The sequence below is a fragment of the Phaenicophaeus curvirostris genome, chromosome 1, assembly GCF_032191515.1.
Source record: "Phaenicophaeus curvirostris isolate KB17595 chromosome 1, BPBGC_Pcur_1.0, whole genome shotgun sequence".
In the NCBI taxonomy this organism is placed as follows: Eukaryota; Metazoa; Chordata; class Aves; order Cuculiformes; family Cuculidae; genus Phaenicophaeus; species Phaenicophaeus curvirostris.
Genome location: NC_091392.1, coordinates 182423832 through 182443753, shown reverse-complemented (window position 1 = coordinate 182443753; position 19922 = coordinate 182423832).

Genomic DNA, 19922 nt, shown 5'->3' with positions numbered 1-19922 from the left:
TCTACAATTTAGCTGCTGACAGAGCATCACTTGCTACACTGTATTTAAATAGCCAATCACAGTATTCACTGTACTATGAATGTATGTCTTCTTCATTGAGTATGCACATGCATTTGATATATACAAAGTATATATTAACTGAATTATATTGATTGAAATACAGCCAGACTGATTCATACATGCCACCTTGTGGAAAATCAATGAAATTTTCTTATCAAGTGGCTGATACCAAAAAATCTGTATTTACAAAGAACTGTTGGAAATTATAGAAATAGCCATTAGAAAGAAGGGTAAAATTTTGCTGCAGCAAGATATAGGTGCTGATAATATGTTTGCATAGCATCTGTTAGCTACAACAAATAACCAAATGGAAAAAATAGCATATGCTTCTGTCTGAGGCTTCCACTCTAGATATTTTCATCATGGATTTCTTTAAATGTGGACAAAACACACCAGAAGTGAAACAGTTAAAAGGTGTGATTTTAAAACAATGGTCATAGGGGAAAATGTGTTTATCTAGTTTATAAGAGGTGGCTTTCAAGTAAAAACAAAGTTTTGAATACAGTATTTTAAAACCATAATTATAGTAGCAACATTCTAACATAACTGATAGCTCCTCTGCAATGTCTGATTAGTCCTCAAAGATGATCTGCTGGGAAAACATAGAACATACATAGTTTACATGTCAAACAATGCAAAATATCAGTACTAAAATTAAAAGTATGACTGTATAAAAATCCAGGTTCCACAAGAGAAACAGGAACAATTTCAGCAGAGGCAAAATCCCACCTGTTACATACAAAATTTAAAATATTTCGACAAATTTGTGGCAGCTTCTCCAAGTGAACTGTATGGCCTTCAAACAGGTATCTGGAAGGGAGTATTTTGTTAAAAAAACCCAAACCTCCAGCAGGATTATTATGCTTTTTTCCTTTGCTTAGATTAACGTAAAGAAATAGGAATACAGATATTTAATAGAATTTCCTAATTTTAAAGGGTTAATGGAATAATGCTGACAGTAAAAGAAGTCTGGCAAAAATGCATGAAAAATTATTCTCCAGTTTTCAAAGAAGTTTTGATCAGAGACATTAGGACTTTGTATTTCAAAAAATGTTTAAGAAATTCTTTGGCACAATATTGGTCACGTTATTTGTCACATGGTTAATTGCAAGCACCCTCGACGTCATCCCAGACAAGAGTTATGAAGACAGTAGCTAAGGTGAATAAAATGGGCATCTTGAAGGTCCTTTAAAAGATGCTAAGGCAAATGTTATAGGGTATCACAGCAGAGACTCATGCCAAAACTGGAAAATAATATGTTATCCTGTCAGCAAGAATGACCAACAAGTTCTTGTACTATACCCCAGATGCCTTCAGTGAAACTAAGAGTTCTGTCATGAATCAAAAAAATTTACTGGTTCAAGCAGTATTTAATCCTGACTATTTTTCCAACTACTTTCCAAACTAAAACCACACTATTTCTCCCACCCTATAAGTATTTTTCCCTAATTATACATATTTAAAAGACTTTCTATATGCTTTATACACTGAGTAGTAAGTAAAGAAATTATGGCAAAATTACGGGTGATTTTTTTATTTCTTCACAAAAACTACGTAAATATGGAGTGAAACATATCTGATGTGAATGTAATTTCACATACATCTTGTTATGCTCACAGAAAAGATTTGAATTTCCCTATGGCCATTTCAATTGCAGTTATGCGGGTTTTTTACTTGTATTTTTCGTAACAGTACATTGCCAAAAATATTACAGCCTCCCAGGGGCTCTAATGAAAGGCTGTGTGTAGGTTAATGGATTATATTGAAAATCCAATGTGTTCGAATGTGAAAGAAGGGGGTGTGGTTTTTCTCTTTCAATTTCTTCACATCCTTTATTCTCTCTGAACCAAATGGCTCACTAATGCATTTAGAGCTCCCTCCTGTTGAAAACAGCTGTGGCTCGAGCTGTGAAACAGCCCAACCTACTCAACACAACGGCTGCCTTTCTCCCACCGCCTACACCTACCACCCTTTCCTTCCCAGACAGCCTGTAGCACCCAGCTGGCTGTACACAGAAGCCTGGAGATTTTGGGGCCCTTTCTTCTGGCCTTCCTGGCTAGAAAGATAAATAATAATCCACAGCCTCCACAGAAGCCTGAAAGTGCTGAACAAATCTTCCTTTCTTGAGTTTGTTCGCATTTCTTAGCACAGATGCAGGAAAAAGCCACACTTCCTGCAAGCCAGGAGGATTTCTGAGGAAAACGAGGAGGGAAGAGGCAGCATTTAAATGCCAGCAAAACGGAGAGAAAGACATGGAACTTCTTTCCTGGATGATTAATGCACCAGTCCAAATGCATACATCCTCCCCAGGTCAGCTGCTGGAGGGAAATAATTTCTTCCAAAGTAGCTACATGATATTTAATGATTTCTGTGCAATTTGTTTTAAGTAGGCTCAGACTTGATGCTCCTGAGGGGTCCTTCTTGAGAAAGCAGCTGAAGATACAAACCACAGAGAGTATATATTCTTAAATGACTGTCTAAGGAAATCCCTTCTCAAGATTTTATCTTGACTGCACCTTGAGATGGCCAGTAATTTGTCTGGAGAAAAGCAGAAGGATTAACATTTGAAAGATGCTTACAGTGTTCATACATACCAATGATCAAAGTAATAACTGTAGGGTAATACATTCTTCATGTATGTCCAATAACATGCCCACGAAATAAAATTATTATTTTCTAAGTGATGGGGAACCTTCAACCTAATGATTTAAAGTATTTATTTCTCATTCCCTGTGGCTTTGTGTTCAGGATTTACAGCGTTTACTTGTGAAAACAGAAACTAAATTCCCATGAACACCCACTCTAAATTTCTTCCTGGAAAATTCTTTAAACAGCTTGACAAATGCTGTATTTGTCTTCCAAAACTCGGTTAAAACCAATCATCACTAAAATGCCTCTCAGTGAGGCAGTTGCCTTCTTCGGTAATTTATCTTTTTCAGAGAATCAGCTAATGAAGAAACTGCCTGGCCATGCTCTGGATATGTTCCTTTTTAAATGCAACCTTTTTCAAAGGGCTGTTATGTACTGGGGATCTGTGATCAGATCTGGAAAAGGGCAAAACTATTTCAACAGAAAAAAAAGTTAAAATATAATGCCATCCAGACACTGACCTCCTTCCTTAGATCTGCCAGATTATTTGCCACAGAGTTGGAAAAGGTACACTATAGCATAAAAAGGTGCATTTAATTATGAGATATATTGCAAGTTTATGAACAACTGCACTTCAGCATGCTTTCAATAAATGCCCTGACAATTGTGGAATTTGGGAGGTGGTAATTTTCAAAAAGCTGGAAGCAGTATCTTTAAGAGGTTCAAGAAAGCTAACCCTGTAGAGATCTGAAATGGTAGATAATGTCTTATTCAGCTACCCTCTCCTACCTACAATCTCTTGCAAAGAAATAAAATGTAGTTCAAATGTTTTAATCCTGGGTATCTGTATATAGGCTAGATATTGAACAGAGCACTAAAAATAGCTTACTAATACACACTGTACTTGCATATACTTTAGTTGCTGAGTATTAGTTGCTATTTGAAAACAAACTGTCACATTTAACAGCAGCAGGAAAGCTGGACATTAAATCACTTAAGTGAAGACACTGTTGCTGATTTTATATAGGACTGTAAAAAAATGGATAATTAAATTGGGGGGGGGGTTAGTTGCAGAAGTTATTTTCAAGGCTTGACCATGTGCTGCACTCTCCCACAAAGTTCAATAACTTAGTTTGGTGTGCTAGGATGACCCACATATATGTGTAAGCTTTCTGATATACTGTGTTCAGTTCTGGGCCCCTCACCACAAGAAGGATGTTGAGGCTCTGGAGCGAGTCCAGAGAAGAGCAACAAAGCTGGTGAGGGGGCTGGAGAGCAGGTCTTACGAGGAACAGCTGAGAGAGCTGGGGTTGTTTAGCCTGGAGAAGAGGAGGCTGAGGGGAGACCTCATTGCTCTCTACAACTACCTGAAAGGAGGTTGTAGAGAGGAGGGTGCTGGGCTCTTCTCCCAAGCGACAGGGGACAGGACAAGAGGGAATGGCCTCAAGCTCCGCCAGGGGAGGTTTAGGCTAGACGTTAGGAAAAAATTCTTTACAGAAAGGGTCATTGGGCACTGGAAGAGGCTGCCCAGGGAGGTGGTTGATTCACCTTCCCTGGAGGTGTTTAAGGCACGGGTGGACGAGGTGCTAAGGGGCATGGTTTAGTGTTTGATAGGAATGGTTGGACTCGATGATCCGGTGGGTCTCTTCCAACCTGGTTATTCTATGATTCTATGATTCTATGATTTGTAGTGCTACAGGGAACCTAGCAGTATTTTTCAGTATGCTGACCTGTTATAGAGAGGTCTGCTATCATTTGAGCATTTGGGCCACTTTCCTCCCAATTGGCTGCATGGTTGGTCATTCCATTGTTTTTTTTTTTACATAAAATGATTTTTAATGTAGTGTTCTATACGATAAGAAAACCAAACAAAACCAGGCTTCTTTTATAAAATGGTTACATTTATATGCAATCTTTACTGAACTACAAAGAACAATTTTATCACAATCAATGGTAACAATTTTATAACAAAAAGTGAGTGTTGTTATTCTTACTCCTAAAAGTAGCTACATGACAAATTTTCATTTTCACTTGGACAGACAATTATAGTGTCTGTTAGATAAGCAATATTCTCCATAGAATATATTCAGAGTCTAGCTCTCTTCCCAGGCCCTAGCAACACAAGATTAACAGGCAAGGGAGAAAATTTGCTGTCCCTTGAAATATGACTTTGAATGCATCCCCTCAGTTGTTAATAAATTTGCCTATCCTACCTTCTGCAGCATGTTTTGGAAAATGACATTTTAACAAACCACTTTTTTTTCATACTGATTCTGTCCTTAACAAACTTCCCTACTGTGTGACTTTTTGAAATGAGTGATTTAGATCTGCTGTCATAAAAAAAGCCTTTAAGTACTCAAAAATCACTGCTCCTTTGATCCAGCCTAATGCCTCTCCCCTAAAAATCATGGTTGCTAAGATATGTCTGTCTGAAATACACATGCTCAAGCTGTTCTTCCTTAGTCGATATTCTTTATTGCAGTAGCTTCCAAGAAGCCAGACAAAATCTGAATGATCCAGGCAGGTTAATTTATCTTTTATTTAATCACTCTAATCCTCAAGTCCTTTGTTCCTTTCTGCCATTCAGCTGTAATTCCAATCTGCATAATATGTTCTATGTTGTTTTTTTTTTAATTATATGCTACATCATGAAATTATCACAATGAATCTTAGATTTTACTATGATCTGCTAGATTTTCTTGATTTTTAGAAAAGGTTTTCTGTGGCTCAGTGCAATATATTGTGATATGAATATCAAAAATACTTGTATTATTAGCATAGTCGGTTCCTGGTGTTGTTAACACCAGCGGCATAAACAGTCTCTATAGATCTATGGCTCTGTTGCCATTTCTTCATGATGACTCATTCATTTGCAATAAACAAAAACCATTCCACTCATGCTTGGAAGTTCTTGCCCTATGCAAACTTTTTCAGATAGTTCAGTTCACTTAGATCAAAGGCTTTCTCTGAAATAAATGCAATAGCTCTTAGTTCCTTTGAACAGAGAGATCTTAATTTTTTTACTTGTACTTTATGTGGGATAAATCCAGTAGATTTGGTCAGAGATAACTGGACCCCATTAATTCTTGACAATGATATAAACAGAATAATACCTTGGAGACATTTGACAATGAAGTCTAGAAGCCTGAATTTCAGGCTGGAAAAAAGAAGCACAAGAGTTGTGTATAAACATAAGGCATGTTATTTTGACTAGAATGTAAAACAAAACCAAAACAACAACAACAACAAAAAAAGATAGGTCACATAAGACAGTAAAGTTTATAGGTTTACCTTAGTCATGAGGTAACTTTCAAGTCATAGCCATAAGGTGACTTGTAAGTCATACAGTCCTAACGCTTCCTTCTTTCCTTTCTATAAAATTGATCTAGTGATTTTCCTTTCCAGATTTCAAAAAAAAAAAATGTTGTAAGTAACAGTTGTCTCATGGTTTAATGAATGGGATATACTTTTATATAGAAATACCTGCATACGATAAGTAAGTGACTCATGTGTGTCTGCAGAAAATATGAAGTGTTTGATGGCAATTTTCAGAACTTTGTGATTAGCTATAAATTTCAAAATGTAAAACTAAGAAAACAGAGACAAGAAATGGAATTGGTGAAACCATATCTCAGAGCTGATATGTTCAAGATGGATCTGGAGTAGCTTAATTTATATCTTAGTTTTTTAATATAAGAGGAGATATTTGAGAGTTGAAACTAGGAGGGTGTTAATGGAAGAGAATCTTTGGTGGACAGAGCATGAAATCAAAGACTTGTCATTGTAACACTTTTCTAATAGCATAGAATTTAAAAACAGAGTTTGAGTGGTAAAATCAACAAGTGAATGAGTAAAACAACAGAACAGTGTTCATGCTTATTGCTACTAAGACTGTAACTTTTAATGTAAAATGATTTGTGAAAATGAAATACTTCATAGAAAGTTGTTGTAAAACAAATTACAGTTACATTGCATTGCAGAGACACTGTGTTTGTGCACTCTCCATAATGCAACAGAACTATCATTTGTTAGAATTGATCATTCAGGACATATTCAGCCTGATTTGATAATGCCTGTGAACTTCAGGAAACAAAGATACAATGGCAGTATGAAACTCTGCATAGCGTGTTCTAGCAAAAAGTTTGATTATCTAAAATAAAAAATAGTTACCAAAGGATGGGTTTTGAATTGCCTAGAAGAACTAGTTTCAAAATGCAGCATCTTACTTGTAACTTCAGGTGTTATAGCATCAAAATTAATAAGGTCATTTTAATTTCATTATGATAATAGACTACCTTTGTTCTCAGCTCCTAACCCTGTTAATTGCTACTCAGATGATGAATAAATAAAACTTCTAATTTGAATGACCTCTGAATTTTCTTCACTTCTATCTGAACAAGTATTTCAACAGGAAAGCAGGATTTAAATGCAGTTAAATTAATTGATATGCACTTCTATTCTGTCACGATTCTATATATATGAACAAATAAATGTGTTGCTGCAGGTTTGAAAGAAATTATAGTACCCGTTATGCAAATAATTTGGAAAAAATAAACCACTACAAAAACATGAGGCTTTTCATTTAACATAACAAATACATTATTGCCACTGGGAATGAAGAAATAATAAATGAGGAAACAGTCTCTGCAGTTTGCAAATATATGTAGATTTTTTTAAAACCTCTGCAGAGAATTATGTACCACTCAGCCCAGAGTTTTTCTCGGAACTACCTATGCTTAAAGCATTGAAATTAAAAGGACACAATGAGACAAAAGCTGGGAAGATCTTTTCTACTTTTAATACATTAGCTGGACCCCTCCAACTTTAAGAAGTTCAACAAGGGACACGTTTAACTCTACAAATATAAGCTGCAGAGGCACTGACCTGGCAGTACATGGGAGCTGCAGAATTCTTTGCCTTAGACAGATCTCTACATGCCTGGCTAACACAGCTCATATGCTCTCCTTTTGTCTTTGCATCACAGGATCTCACTTGAGAGCATGGCAGCTGATATTTGGTAACATGGTTTCTATGTTAAACTGGAGTAAGAAGTTGAATTCAAAGGTGTGTCAAATTTCTCTGCCACTAAAAAAGAAATAAGAAAAGAAAAGCCATACAAAACTACCGCTTCTAGGACTGTCAGTCTCAGACTTTTGGAACAAATCTAAGTTTTGACTCAGAATAATTTTCTGATTCATAATAAGCAGCTATTGTTATTGTGTCAATTGTATTCCTTAGGTGCCCTTGCTTAGAATGGCTGTAGATATAACATAATAAACAAATTTTAGCAAAATGAAGCCCTTCCTGCCGATCTGTTATACTCAACTGCCATATCTCAGTTTCTGTCCTACACCTTCACTACATTTTAGTATTCCCCAGCTCAAAGAAACAGCACAAAAAAGATTATTGAATCTTGTACTAAAACTTGATATTTTGCTCTCTGTTTTGACATTTTCTTGATCAATAAGTTGTCAGTGCAAAAAAAGGATACAGTTAACTTCCTGCATGCAAAGAAAAAATATGAGCTGTTACTGGATTTCTGAAAAGGCCAAACAGTGTGACATCAGTCCATGATTGTGAGGAGACTTAGTTAGATCAGCTAGGAGAGATGTGGCAGAGATGCCATGCAGCTGTAAACAAAGCAAGAAAACAAGGTTGAGGCAAATACTTTTATCATCTAATGGCTTCCATGGATACTCAAAATGTTTTTCTCTCTTGTAGTTCAAAATAAAGTGAGAGAGGAGGAAGGTCTGGCCACATCACTATAACAATTAAGCTTTGATGCTTTCTAGCTTCTTACCTGGGTTGTCCATACCCACATTTCCAAACGGGGGACAGACAAGGCTGACAGCCTATTATCTGCAGTTTGTACAAGACAGAGACATTTGACAATTCAAGGAAATATGTAGAAGGGAGGGCTGTTATGATCTGTGGTCCAAATCTCCTCCTGGGTTTCTTTGCTGCTAGTATGGTCAGGCAAAAGTCACAGTGAGACAACATGCTTTTCCCATTAGTCTATCTTTGTTAGGACAACAAAATGGAATCTGCCTGTGTGATGCTTCTGGTTACATTATCATTAGAACACCCAGTTTATTTGTGAAGATCACTTTGTCAAACCTGACAGAATGGACCTCAGCAGCTTATTTTCAGGCAAAGAGCATTACAGCATTTTCTGTATATACCTTTCAATGTCTCATTGTAAATCAGAATTTTAGGTTTGATTTTTAGAGCTAGGTTCTTAGTTCCTTTAGATGTCAACAGTAAAATAAACCATGTGTGTGTGGCTCCAACAAACCTGATGTCCCATTCCTTTGCAGTTACAGAAATATTGCATCACATTCTTGCCAAGGTCAGTGAGTCCTTAGGAAAGCAGCCAGTGAAACAGCATCTTGGGAGAGGAAGAATCTTTTCCAACTCTGACTACAGATTAGAAAGGTAGTGGCAGAATTCCTTTGTTACATGTTCATCACCACTGTAGCTTCTGATTAAAAACCTGATTACACTTCTAAAATACTCAATATTGTAGTCTTTGCTTATTTTCTTAATGAATAATTGCACTGTATCATTTTCCACTCCTGTAGTAAGTTCTGGATGAGAATTTTCCATTTTTATAGCAGGTACAGGACATTATGCATGATAAGTCTCTTTTGTTCTAATTTTATTTAGATAAGATACTGTTTTACATTAGAAATCTTAAGAAAAGAAAAAGAGACAGCACTCACGCAAAATTCTGCCAAAAAAATTGTTATGCTAACTGATTTAAATGGTCTGAGTGTTTAAACATGTATTAGTTAAATGATTCTTAGCACTGGCAAGTGAGGAAGATTGGCTTTGGAAATGGGCTAGGGAAATTAATTAGGCCTGAACACAAACCTGTGTTTTGTGTCTTCACTCTTATGTGTTTTCCATTTCTAATACAGTAGGATGGGTTTCTTCACACAGCATTTTCTTTTTCAGCTTCATACCAATGTTATGCTCCTTTGACTACTGGCAAACTTGCTAAATCAAAACTTGTGAATAAACTTCATAACACGGGGTGCATCCCTATTTTAATTCCTTTTTATATGCTGAGAATATCTGCAGGGTGATTAATATAATTTGGTTTCATATAAAATCAAGTTAATGAGAAAGAACATATTTCTCAGGCTTTCTACCTGGAGAATGTAAGTTCGCACTAATAAAAAGAAAGAAAAGCTTTTACTTCAGAGTAGGATTAGTAAACTAAATAAAACCTACAGCAGTTATATATACATATATCTCATTCAGAATCCATTTGGACATCAAGAAATTAAAATTAATATTGCCTTATAAAGAACAAGAAAATTTGGGAAACTGATTCCTCTTACACTCTTCTAGATTATTGAGGTGTTTTTATTTTTTAAATGCTGGTATCTTACACTCAGTTCTCTGGATCTAAACAATTAACAGTGCAGATTCAGGTTCTTAACATTTAGTATTTGAGCAAGAACTTTTCAATTCTCAATTTCTATTCTTCTTTTCCACTTCCCTTTAGATAGAGGGAAGAGCTACTTCTCTGTGACATCCACATTTATTTTATTATTATGCTGTAAAAAATCAGTAATACTCAGGGAAGAAGAATACATGCAAAATATTACTGGAGAGACAGAAATTGGTATAGAAGCAGCTGTAATTAAGGTGTGATAAGTAATAATAGCTATAATCAAAAATAAGTGGAAAGCTTTTCAATCTATAAAACACACAAGTAGGTTATAACAGACTCTTTTTTACTCATTATTTGGAAGACAACTAATTTGATGTATCATACAAGGAGAATTTGACAACAAGTTTCAATACTTTCTATGCCAAAACCAATCTGCATCATTAAGTTGCACTTCTGGGCCACCAAATACAAATGGAGTGAATTGCACAGGAATCAGACCTGGATATCTGCATGTGGCAGCCCTCAATAGAGAGTAATGAGAAACAGGCATTTTAAGGATGTAACTTATCTTAAGTAACAGTTCAAATAGTGCAAACGAATCTCAATTTAGAAGAGTTGTCTTTTCTCTGTTGATGATAATGGGAGTCTAGGCAGAGTGGTATACAGACAGATATTATGACCACCAAAATCTAGGCGGATAAGCTGTTGTAATGTAAGACAGAATGCCAGAGTGATTCAGCAGACCAACTGCTAGATACAGGATTCAGATGCACAATGTTGGCGGGTAGGTCCATTTTAGCTGCCATTAGGTATTGTGGGTATCACACTGAGAAGCAAGAAGGAAGCTAGTCTCTCTGAAGTGTGTCATATTCACCAGGTATGAATGTACTGGTGTAGCTGGCTAAGATCAACAAAGAGTGTTTTAAATGGTACTAGCTAAAATACTTTCAGGAAACTGAATTCCATCCTGCCCAAATGTTACTGCCCTGCAATGATCTAATTACAAAACCAAAGAACGGCATAGCAAAGAACAAAAGACAAAGGATAGCATAGCAAAATTAGATGCTTCAATATTTTTCATACTCTTTTTACAACAAGAAAGAAGTGTGTATGCTGGACTCTTCTGAGGAATTCTTCGAGACTTTGGAAAAGGTCTGGAGCCACTTCCATAAGACAAAATGTAGGTAACAAATTCGGCTTTCGAAGTTGGATCTTTAGCATGGGTTTCAGACTGACTGACCAGACATAGTTAAAAAACACAAGGAGGAAATCTATGCAGACGTGAGATGGCATGATGGTGCCACATGCCATGCTACTCCATACTGAAAGGATGCCTCACTCTTATTGCTAGAGCCTCCATGTTAAGTAACAAAGCAGGAGCTATTACTTCCTGGAGAAAAGTTGATGAGGAAGTCATGCCATTGCCATTATTTTTAATGTTCTTGGGGCACAGGGTGAAAAAAAAATTCCTTGATCAATCAGGTAAGCATTAATATGGGGTAAAAAAAAAATTATTTGAACAAGCAAAGTAAGTGTTAACAAATTGGATCCAAAATATGTTGCAGAACTGATTTTGAAAAGAAAAAAAAAATACAACCTCTAACTGAAATGTTGCCAACAGCAAAAATAACTCTTCCCAACTAAGAAATCTGCAAATATTAGAAGTAGAATGTGTTCATTTTCAGTTTCCGTTAAACAGACTGGATGAAGTGTCTAGTTCCTTAATCTTAATAATTTCTGTCTTTTTAGCTGAATTCACTACTTCATGTGGATCAAAACTAATCCTTTCCTTTTTCTAAGGGTTTGTAGAATTATGTCTTATAGTTTGGGAAACATGATTAGCGAGTATACATTTAGAAAATGTTTTTCTTTATATTTTCGTGGAAACTTAATAGTGTCTAGACTGAGTATTAACTACATGAATTTTCTCCCGCAACAGTCTTTGGCTCTGCTAGCTGTCATTATAGATCAGTGAGAGAATTGTTATCTCCCTTAATTAAATTTTCCACCAATTTCCTTGCTCTTCCATTCCCACTGTCTATCACAATGATCTTCACCATACTGAGGCAAAGACGACACTCACATCTCATTTGACTCCCTATTCTATCGTGTTGAAGGTTATCACATCTGCTGGACACTATACTCTGCAGTCTCTTTGTCTCCAACAAGACAGTTTAGGCATAGACTCACATTAAAAAATTGCCTTAAAATGTCTCCTTTTCTCTTTCTCATAAGAGAGTATAGTGCTTATTTGTGTTTATAATCTTTAATGTATGCCTGTCATTTTATCATCTAAATGGACTTTTTGTACACTTTTGACTGCATAACTCTGGTCAAATAAAATGCTTGCAGCCACTAAGCAACTCCCAGGAGAAACTTCATTTTCACAGGCATCCTCTCTTTTAGCGAGCCTCTTGCCCACCACATGCAAAATAAAAATTCTTAGTCAAAGGGGATTCTGTGTATTTATATGAATGGAGTCACATGAATAAGTTAACATCAATCCAATATAAAGGATAAAAATTTGTCATCAATCACAATATGGAAATTAATTTTCATTTATGCCCTATTTTTTCATAGAATGTGTCAAGAGTTTATAGAAAAAAAACTGTGAATGGTCTAACTTTTAAGTTTTGGGGTTTTTTTAAATTACAATTCCAATTTATATTTATTTTCCTTTCTAAAACTTTAGAACTAGTTGTAAAGAAATTTCTGCATTTGACTCAAAGGCAGTTAATGTTCCAAATTTAATAAAGTCATAAATACTGTGAGTGAAATTTTGGATCCACTGATACAAATTTCAAAAACTCCTTTTGACTTCAAAAAGTTCAGAAATCTAAGTTCCATGCTAACATTTTTTTGAAAAATCTATATTCTCTAACCACTGGCTTGGAATCTCTCTACCTAAACGTTTCTCTTTCTTTGTATATATGTGTATAGGGAGTGAGAGAGAAGTAGAAATGTATTTTAATGCAAACCATCAAATATTAAGTTGCTTTTTTTTTTTTAGTAAAGAACTTCTGAGATAAAGGTGATACTGAGGGAACTGGCCAGTGTCACTTCAAGGCTACACTGTAACATCTTTGAAAGTTTGTGGCAATCATGGGAGGTTCCTGATGACTAGTAAAACATTAACAACAAATTGACCTTCAGGAAGGGTAACACGGAGGCTTTGGGGATCTAGAGGCCAGTCATTCTCAAATCAGTCCCTGGAAAGGTTATGGAACATATCCTCCTGGATTCTTTATCTACGGCATATGATGAAGGTGACTGCAAGCCATCAGCACAGATATACAAAGGGCAAGCCCTGCTCGAGCAACTTGATATCTTTCTGTGAAGAAATAATCAGCCAAGCAGCAGATGGGAAAGCAGTGGGCGTTATTTATCTTGTTTCAGGTAAAGTTCTCAGGATTGTCTCCCATAGTAGCCTTTAAGCAAAGAGAGTTGCAATAAGTGTGCTATAATGCAGATGGCAGATTAGCTGGATTTCTACACTTAAAGGGTTATGATCAACACTATGAAGTCCAGCTGGGAGTGGTGCTCCTTGTGGGTCACTATTGGGGAAGATAATATCTTTATTAACAGTCTAGATAATGAGAAAGAATGCACCACTAGGAAGCCTGTGGAAAGCAGTAAAATCAGTATGCTTGAGGGCAGTGCTGCTGTTCAGCAGGACGTGAAGAGGCTGAGATTCTCAGACTGGAATCTCACAAAGTTCAACAAGGGCAAATGCAAAGTTTTGCTCCTGGGAGGTAATAACATCAGAAAACAAAGTTTGTTGGAGATATCAGTTGTGGAAAAAAGGACCTGGAGGGCCTTGTAGACAAGTTGAGCAATGAAGGTCAAGTACACTATTGGCCAACAATAGAAAGAATGAAACCAAAGGGTTAAGGGAAGTGATAAATCTATGTTTAGCACCTGAGACTGCATCCAGAGTATTCCGTGCAGTTTTGGAATCCCTAATAAAAGGAAGATTTTGAGAAATCAAGCAAGCTTACTCCACGGCCACCAAGATGACTAGAGAGCTGAAGCAAACAAAATACAAAGAAAGGTTGAATAGCATGATTTTTCTTTTTTTTCAAGCATAAGAAGACTAATGGAGTGGATTTCACTGTTGCCTTCAGCCAGTGAAATACTTCCAGATTATTTTGTTCCTCTGTACACATCTGCAATAAAATCAAGTGTATAATCCATATTTCTGCACATCATTCCAGGATATAAACTCTAATTATGTCAATTCATGCACCAGTAAAGGCCTGGAGTGGCTGGCTGGAAAGCAGTTTTGCAGAAAACGATGCTGGGTATCCTGGGATCTGGTAGACAAGCTGACCAGTATGTCCTTGTGGCAAAGACAACTGCCTCCTGCGTTGCATCAAGAGCATTGCCAGCAGGTCCAGCTAAGGGATCCTTCCCCTCCACTCAGCACTGATGTAACAGATTTTGTTTTCTGGGTCCAGTTCTGGGCTTCCAAATACAAAAAAGACATGGAAACATGGAAGCAAGTAAAGCAAAGGGCCACTAACATGATTTAGAGACTGAAATATCTGACATATCAGTTGGGACAGTTTAGTCTGCAGAAGAAAAGGATCAGGGCAATCTATAAAAACCTGAAAGGGAGAGTATAGTGGACAGAGACGGGTTCTTCTCAGTAGTGCCCAGTGACAGGACAAGAGGCAATGAGCATAAATTCAAATACAAGAAATTCCATTTCAATGTAAGAAAAACTTTTTTACTGTCAGGTGGTCAAACCCTTCACCAGTTACCCAGAGACGCTGTGGAGTCTCCATCTCTTGGAGATATTCAAAACTTAACTTCAAAAGGTCCTGGGCAATCTGATCTAGGTGACTTGGATTTGAAAAGGGGAAATAAAGTAGAGATCTCCAGAGATGCCTTCCGGCTTGAACTATTCTGCAATTCTGTAATCAACAATAAAGGTAACAACATAAAAACCTTCAGTGTGCCAGAAAATTGCAAGATTACCTCCTTCCTATAAATGTTCTGAAAACCATACAAGTGGCTTTAAGAGAATAATTGACTCAAGAAGTTAATTAGGTTTCTTGGAATATCCACTTCCACATTGCTGATAGAGCACTTGATAAAACATACCTTCATGAAAAAGAGTTAATAAGAATCTCTTTGAAGTGAAAAATACTATAGTTTAGTCTGACAAAATATCAGTAGCAAGTAGGACCATTTTGTATGGGGCGACAAGTGACTGAGTAAACACAATCATGGGAAGGTCTACTTCAGAACATAAGTTTCCATGCTCTTCTTTCTGCCTAGGAAGTCAATAGGAGCTTTATCTGGAAAAAAAACCCCAAAACCCACGTTCTACTTCATGCATTAATTCAGCATAGACTGTACAAGAAAACAACAGGCAGAACAGAGGAAATGCAATCTTATCCGGTCTTGGTGTTTCTGGCTAATCTGAGTCTGCACAATATGGCATGGACTTCACTTACTATCACAGTATGACAAGGTTGGAAAAGACCTCCAGGATTATCGAGTCCTCGAATACTGTGTTCAGTTCTGGGCCCCTCACCACAAGAAGGATGTTGAGGCTCTGGAGCGAGTCCAGAGAAGAGCCACGAAGCTGCTGAAGAGGCTGGAGAACAAGTCTTATGAGAAGCAGTTGAGGAAACTGGGGTTGCTTAGCCTGGAGAAGAGGTGGCTGAGGGGAGACCTCATTGCTCTCTACAACTACCTGAAAGGAGGTTGTAGAGAGGAGGGTGCTGGCCTCTTCTCCCAAGTGGCAGGGGACAGGACAAGAGGGAATGGCCTCAAGCTCTGCCAGGGGAGGTTCAGACTGGACATCAGAAAAAAAAAATTCACAGAAAGGGTCATTGGACACTGGAAAAGGCTTCCCAGGGAGGTGGTTGTGTCACCTTCCTTGGAGGTATTTAAAAGACGGGTGGTTGAGGTGCTGAGGGGCATGGTTTAGTGGTTGGTAGTAATGGTTGGACTCTCTGATCCTGTGGGTCTCTTCCAACCTAGTGATTCTGTGATTGAGTACAGGGAGCACAGCATGAGGAAGCCAGAGAGATAAGAGGAAAAAGATGCACTGAGTGCAAATAAGGTAGGGATCAGCAAAAGAAACTAGGAAGCAAAGAGAAAATGTAAATAGTGCTGGAATTATACAGGCTGAAAACCTTCAATTGATGTAGAAGAGAAAGAAAACTACCTAACAGCATAGTGCCAGTATTTTGCCAGACTACAAAAATAAAAGGTGTCCAAATGCAGAATGTTCACATGTAGCCAAGAATGAAACTACGGAAAAAAGTAAAATTCAGAGTATTTTTTTTCCCTATGTCATTTGAGTTTTGGGTAGATATTGACAGTTAATGATGTGTTTGATGTTATCTCATAGTTCCCCATTTCATTTTCCTATCATACATAGTTTCAATTACCTGACTACTTCATTAGCAGTCCTTTTATTATTTTCATTCTTTCCATCTGGGCAGCAGACAGATGATGCCCACATATTTTCTCCATTCTTTTCCAATCTACTTTGTATTTAAATTTTCTGTCATCGCTTTCCTACACAGCTCATTTCCTTTGAATTTGCGCATTGAACTAGGACAAGAAGCAATGAGCACAAACTGAAACACTAGAGGTTCCTCCTCAGTATCAGGGAACAATTTTTCACTGTGGAGCAGCCCAACCAGTGGCTCAGGTTGCCCAGTCTCCATCCTTGAAGATACACAAAATCCCATGGTCCTAGGCCACCTACTCTAGGTGACTCATGTTTGAGCATGGAGGTTAGACCAGATTCCCTCCAAAGGTCCCTTCCATTTAAACTATTCTGTGACTTTGTGATATCTTCTTTCCAATGATTGCATTCAATCTTCCTTTCACATTTTTTCCACTTCCTTTCTTTTATTCAGTCCTATGCTGCCATTTGCCATTCTGTTTTATATTCTCTGTATATTACACCGCCCTTCTAACATACACAATCTGGATTTCTCTTTGTGAGTGTTCCCAGAGCAATTGCTGAAGGGAATAGGAGCAATGCAGCTTCCAATAAAAGAGAATTACCTGCTCAAGTTAGAGGTATAATAGCCCAAACTGACTCCACGGGGTGACAAAACTGATCCCGGTATGAGTGATAAGAACTGCAGGATAGAGGGTGTGAAGGACAAACATCCAAGTGAATATTTGAATCATCACTAAAGCAATTGTTTTAGTTTCTTCTTTTCACAGCAGGAAAACCTTAGAGGTTTAATTATGCAAACTTTTGGTAGATAGAAGATACCCTCTTCTGTGAAGATACCACATTAGCCTCAACCATGTTGATGGCAAAATGTGAAATTTAGTTATTCTTTTGGTTTTGTATAGGTGTGCAGTATGTTAACCATTACTGTATTTTCCACTGAAATCCTACTTCAATTTCTTCTTCTTTCAGACCCTAATCTGATTTTAATTTCATGCATGGCATGACTGTTAACTGAGATTTTTTTTTTTTTTTAAATAAAGACTGATCTAATACATCATGCTTTGTATTATTTTCACTTCCAAGAATACAGTATAAAGAGAAGATCCAAAAATAATTTCTTTTTGGACCTATAAAATTCAGAACCACTCAAAAGAGCAATTCATACATTGGCTAGGTTACAGCCTGAAGTTACCTGCCTCTCCCCACATTCTAATGAGAGAACCATATAAAAGCAAGTTGAGTTCAACCGGGTGCCTAAAATTATATAAGAGGAATGGTGGAACACGGGCTCTGGATTATAAAGCTCCAGAACAGCAGAGAACCTAGGCTGTGGTTCACCTCTCCAAACCTTGTTGTTCATATACTTATATAATTTCTTATGTCTTGCTAAACAGTAACATTTAGGAAAAGGCACAAAGATATCCTAATGAGATAATACATTTTATAAAAAACACTGCAATGGAAACCAAACAATAAGTTACTGAAATGAATTGCACAAACTCATTTAGCACAACATAGCTCAAGTCTTCATCTGCTATTTAAGGGCCATTTTCTGTTCTCTGCTTGTTTCTTTGTTTCTAATAGTGTTACACTTCAGAGCTTAAAAATCCCTTGTGCCAATACAATTTTGCATTTACTAGAATTAATTTTGCTTTATGGGTAATGGTCCAGAAATAAGAACTTTCTCACCACGTCTAACACAAAAGCATCTTAAATGTGCAGGCAAATCTTCAGGATTGTGCTACAGCAAGCAGTGAATGAGGAGGTCTGTTTCTCAGGTCAGAACATTCCAGCTAAACCCCTATCCATTAAGAAGCCCACAGGAAGGCAACACGCAGAGAAATTCTTGGCTTTGTATCCAAAGAAATTAGAAGGCAAAGCCTGATAAACAGAGTCAAGTTATGAAGGCTGGTGTCCTGAACCACAGCAGGTTAGAAAGGCCTGTTCTAGATGAAGAAAATTAAAGGTCATGTTTATCTTTTTGCCAAACAAAGCTTTTGCAATTTAGAAGTCCAGATTTTGAAAACACAACATAGGTTTTCACTTCTCTTTCATTTTCACACAGATGCATCACCTTCTGCCATCTCAGTAAATTTCTCCTCTGATCCCTTGAAACACTAAACTAGTGATCTGCATAACCTCATCTCCGTATCAGTGAAAACTGTCCTCCTGCAGTTATACTTGCAGACCATATAAAATTTTCTGGGCTTGCCATCAAAGAGAAGACAAAAAGAAAAGGAGGACGAACTCAAGAGGTATCTTCATAACAAATGACTGAACAACAACAAAAAAATATGTACAAGATGACCATGTTCAGAAAACTGTGAGGAATATCACAGTTGACATCTTGTACGAAGCCTGTCAGAATCACAGCTTCCTGGACCTGAAATTAAATTTCTTCTTTAGTCTCCTTCTCTTTGCCAGTCCTTACATATAAAAAGGGAAACATAATTTGGCTTAATTTCTTCCTTCACTTCAGCAAGAATCTGTGCTGGCTTTTTAATTAAATATTAACTCTGAAGTCACCAGAACAACCTAATTTATTTAAAGTATTTTTTTTAAAAAAAGCACACCTCAATTAGAACTAAATTAGAGTAGGAAATTAATCAAGACCCTCACTGGTTCTTTTGTCATGGCTATACATAAAAAATGGAATTTTAGTCTCTCACTGAATTTTCATGGACTTCATTGCAACTTAATTCTGCAGATAAAGCACAAGATGTGAAACATAAGAAAACTACTGTGGTTAGCATTGGAAAAGCATCTCAGTTGGAAGCCCGAACTTATGGCTCAGTACACTCTTACGTTTCACTATAGGAGTCTGCAATACATCTGACTATATTGTCCAATTCTCTGAATCATCTTGTAAACAAGGTGATTTTATCTCCAGTAGGAAGCTCAACCACTGTAGTACATAATGGTAGTAAAAATAGATAATAAAATTGCACAGTCTGACGATGGATGCAAGGAAATCAATGCACAGGAAAGCTTACTGGATAAAAGAATCTGCATAATTAGATGAAAATACACCTTGGGTCACCTCAGAGCAGCATGCTCAGGTCACAGAATTTGCTGCTTGTAGCAGACAATTAATAAAGGCAGACATTTTTTCTGAGACTGGTGACTAGCCAACAAAATGCAATCTTTTCACAGTTCACCAAAACATAGTTTTTAAAACAATCTATGAAACACGAAGCTAACTGTGTTTGCTGTCTGTACAAGCAAGAAGGATTTTGTTATAGTTAACAGTTCTGGAAAAACTGTAGATCTGGACATACTTTCTTTGTAGCCATACAAAATGCCCCAAAACATCTTCCTTTCCTCCTGGAAAGGTTGGATGCCCTCCAGAGTTGGAGAACTACAGTTTATTAGACAATCTCAAATCAAAAGATAGTATTTGTTTCTTAGTGCTCGATAAAAATATAAATATGGATATGA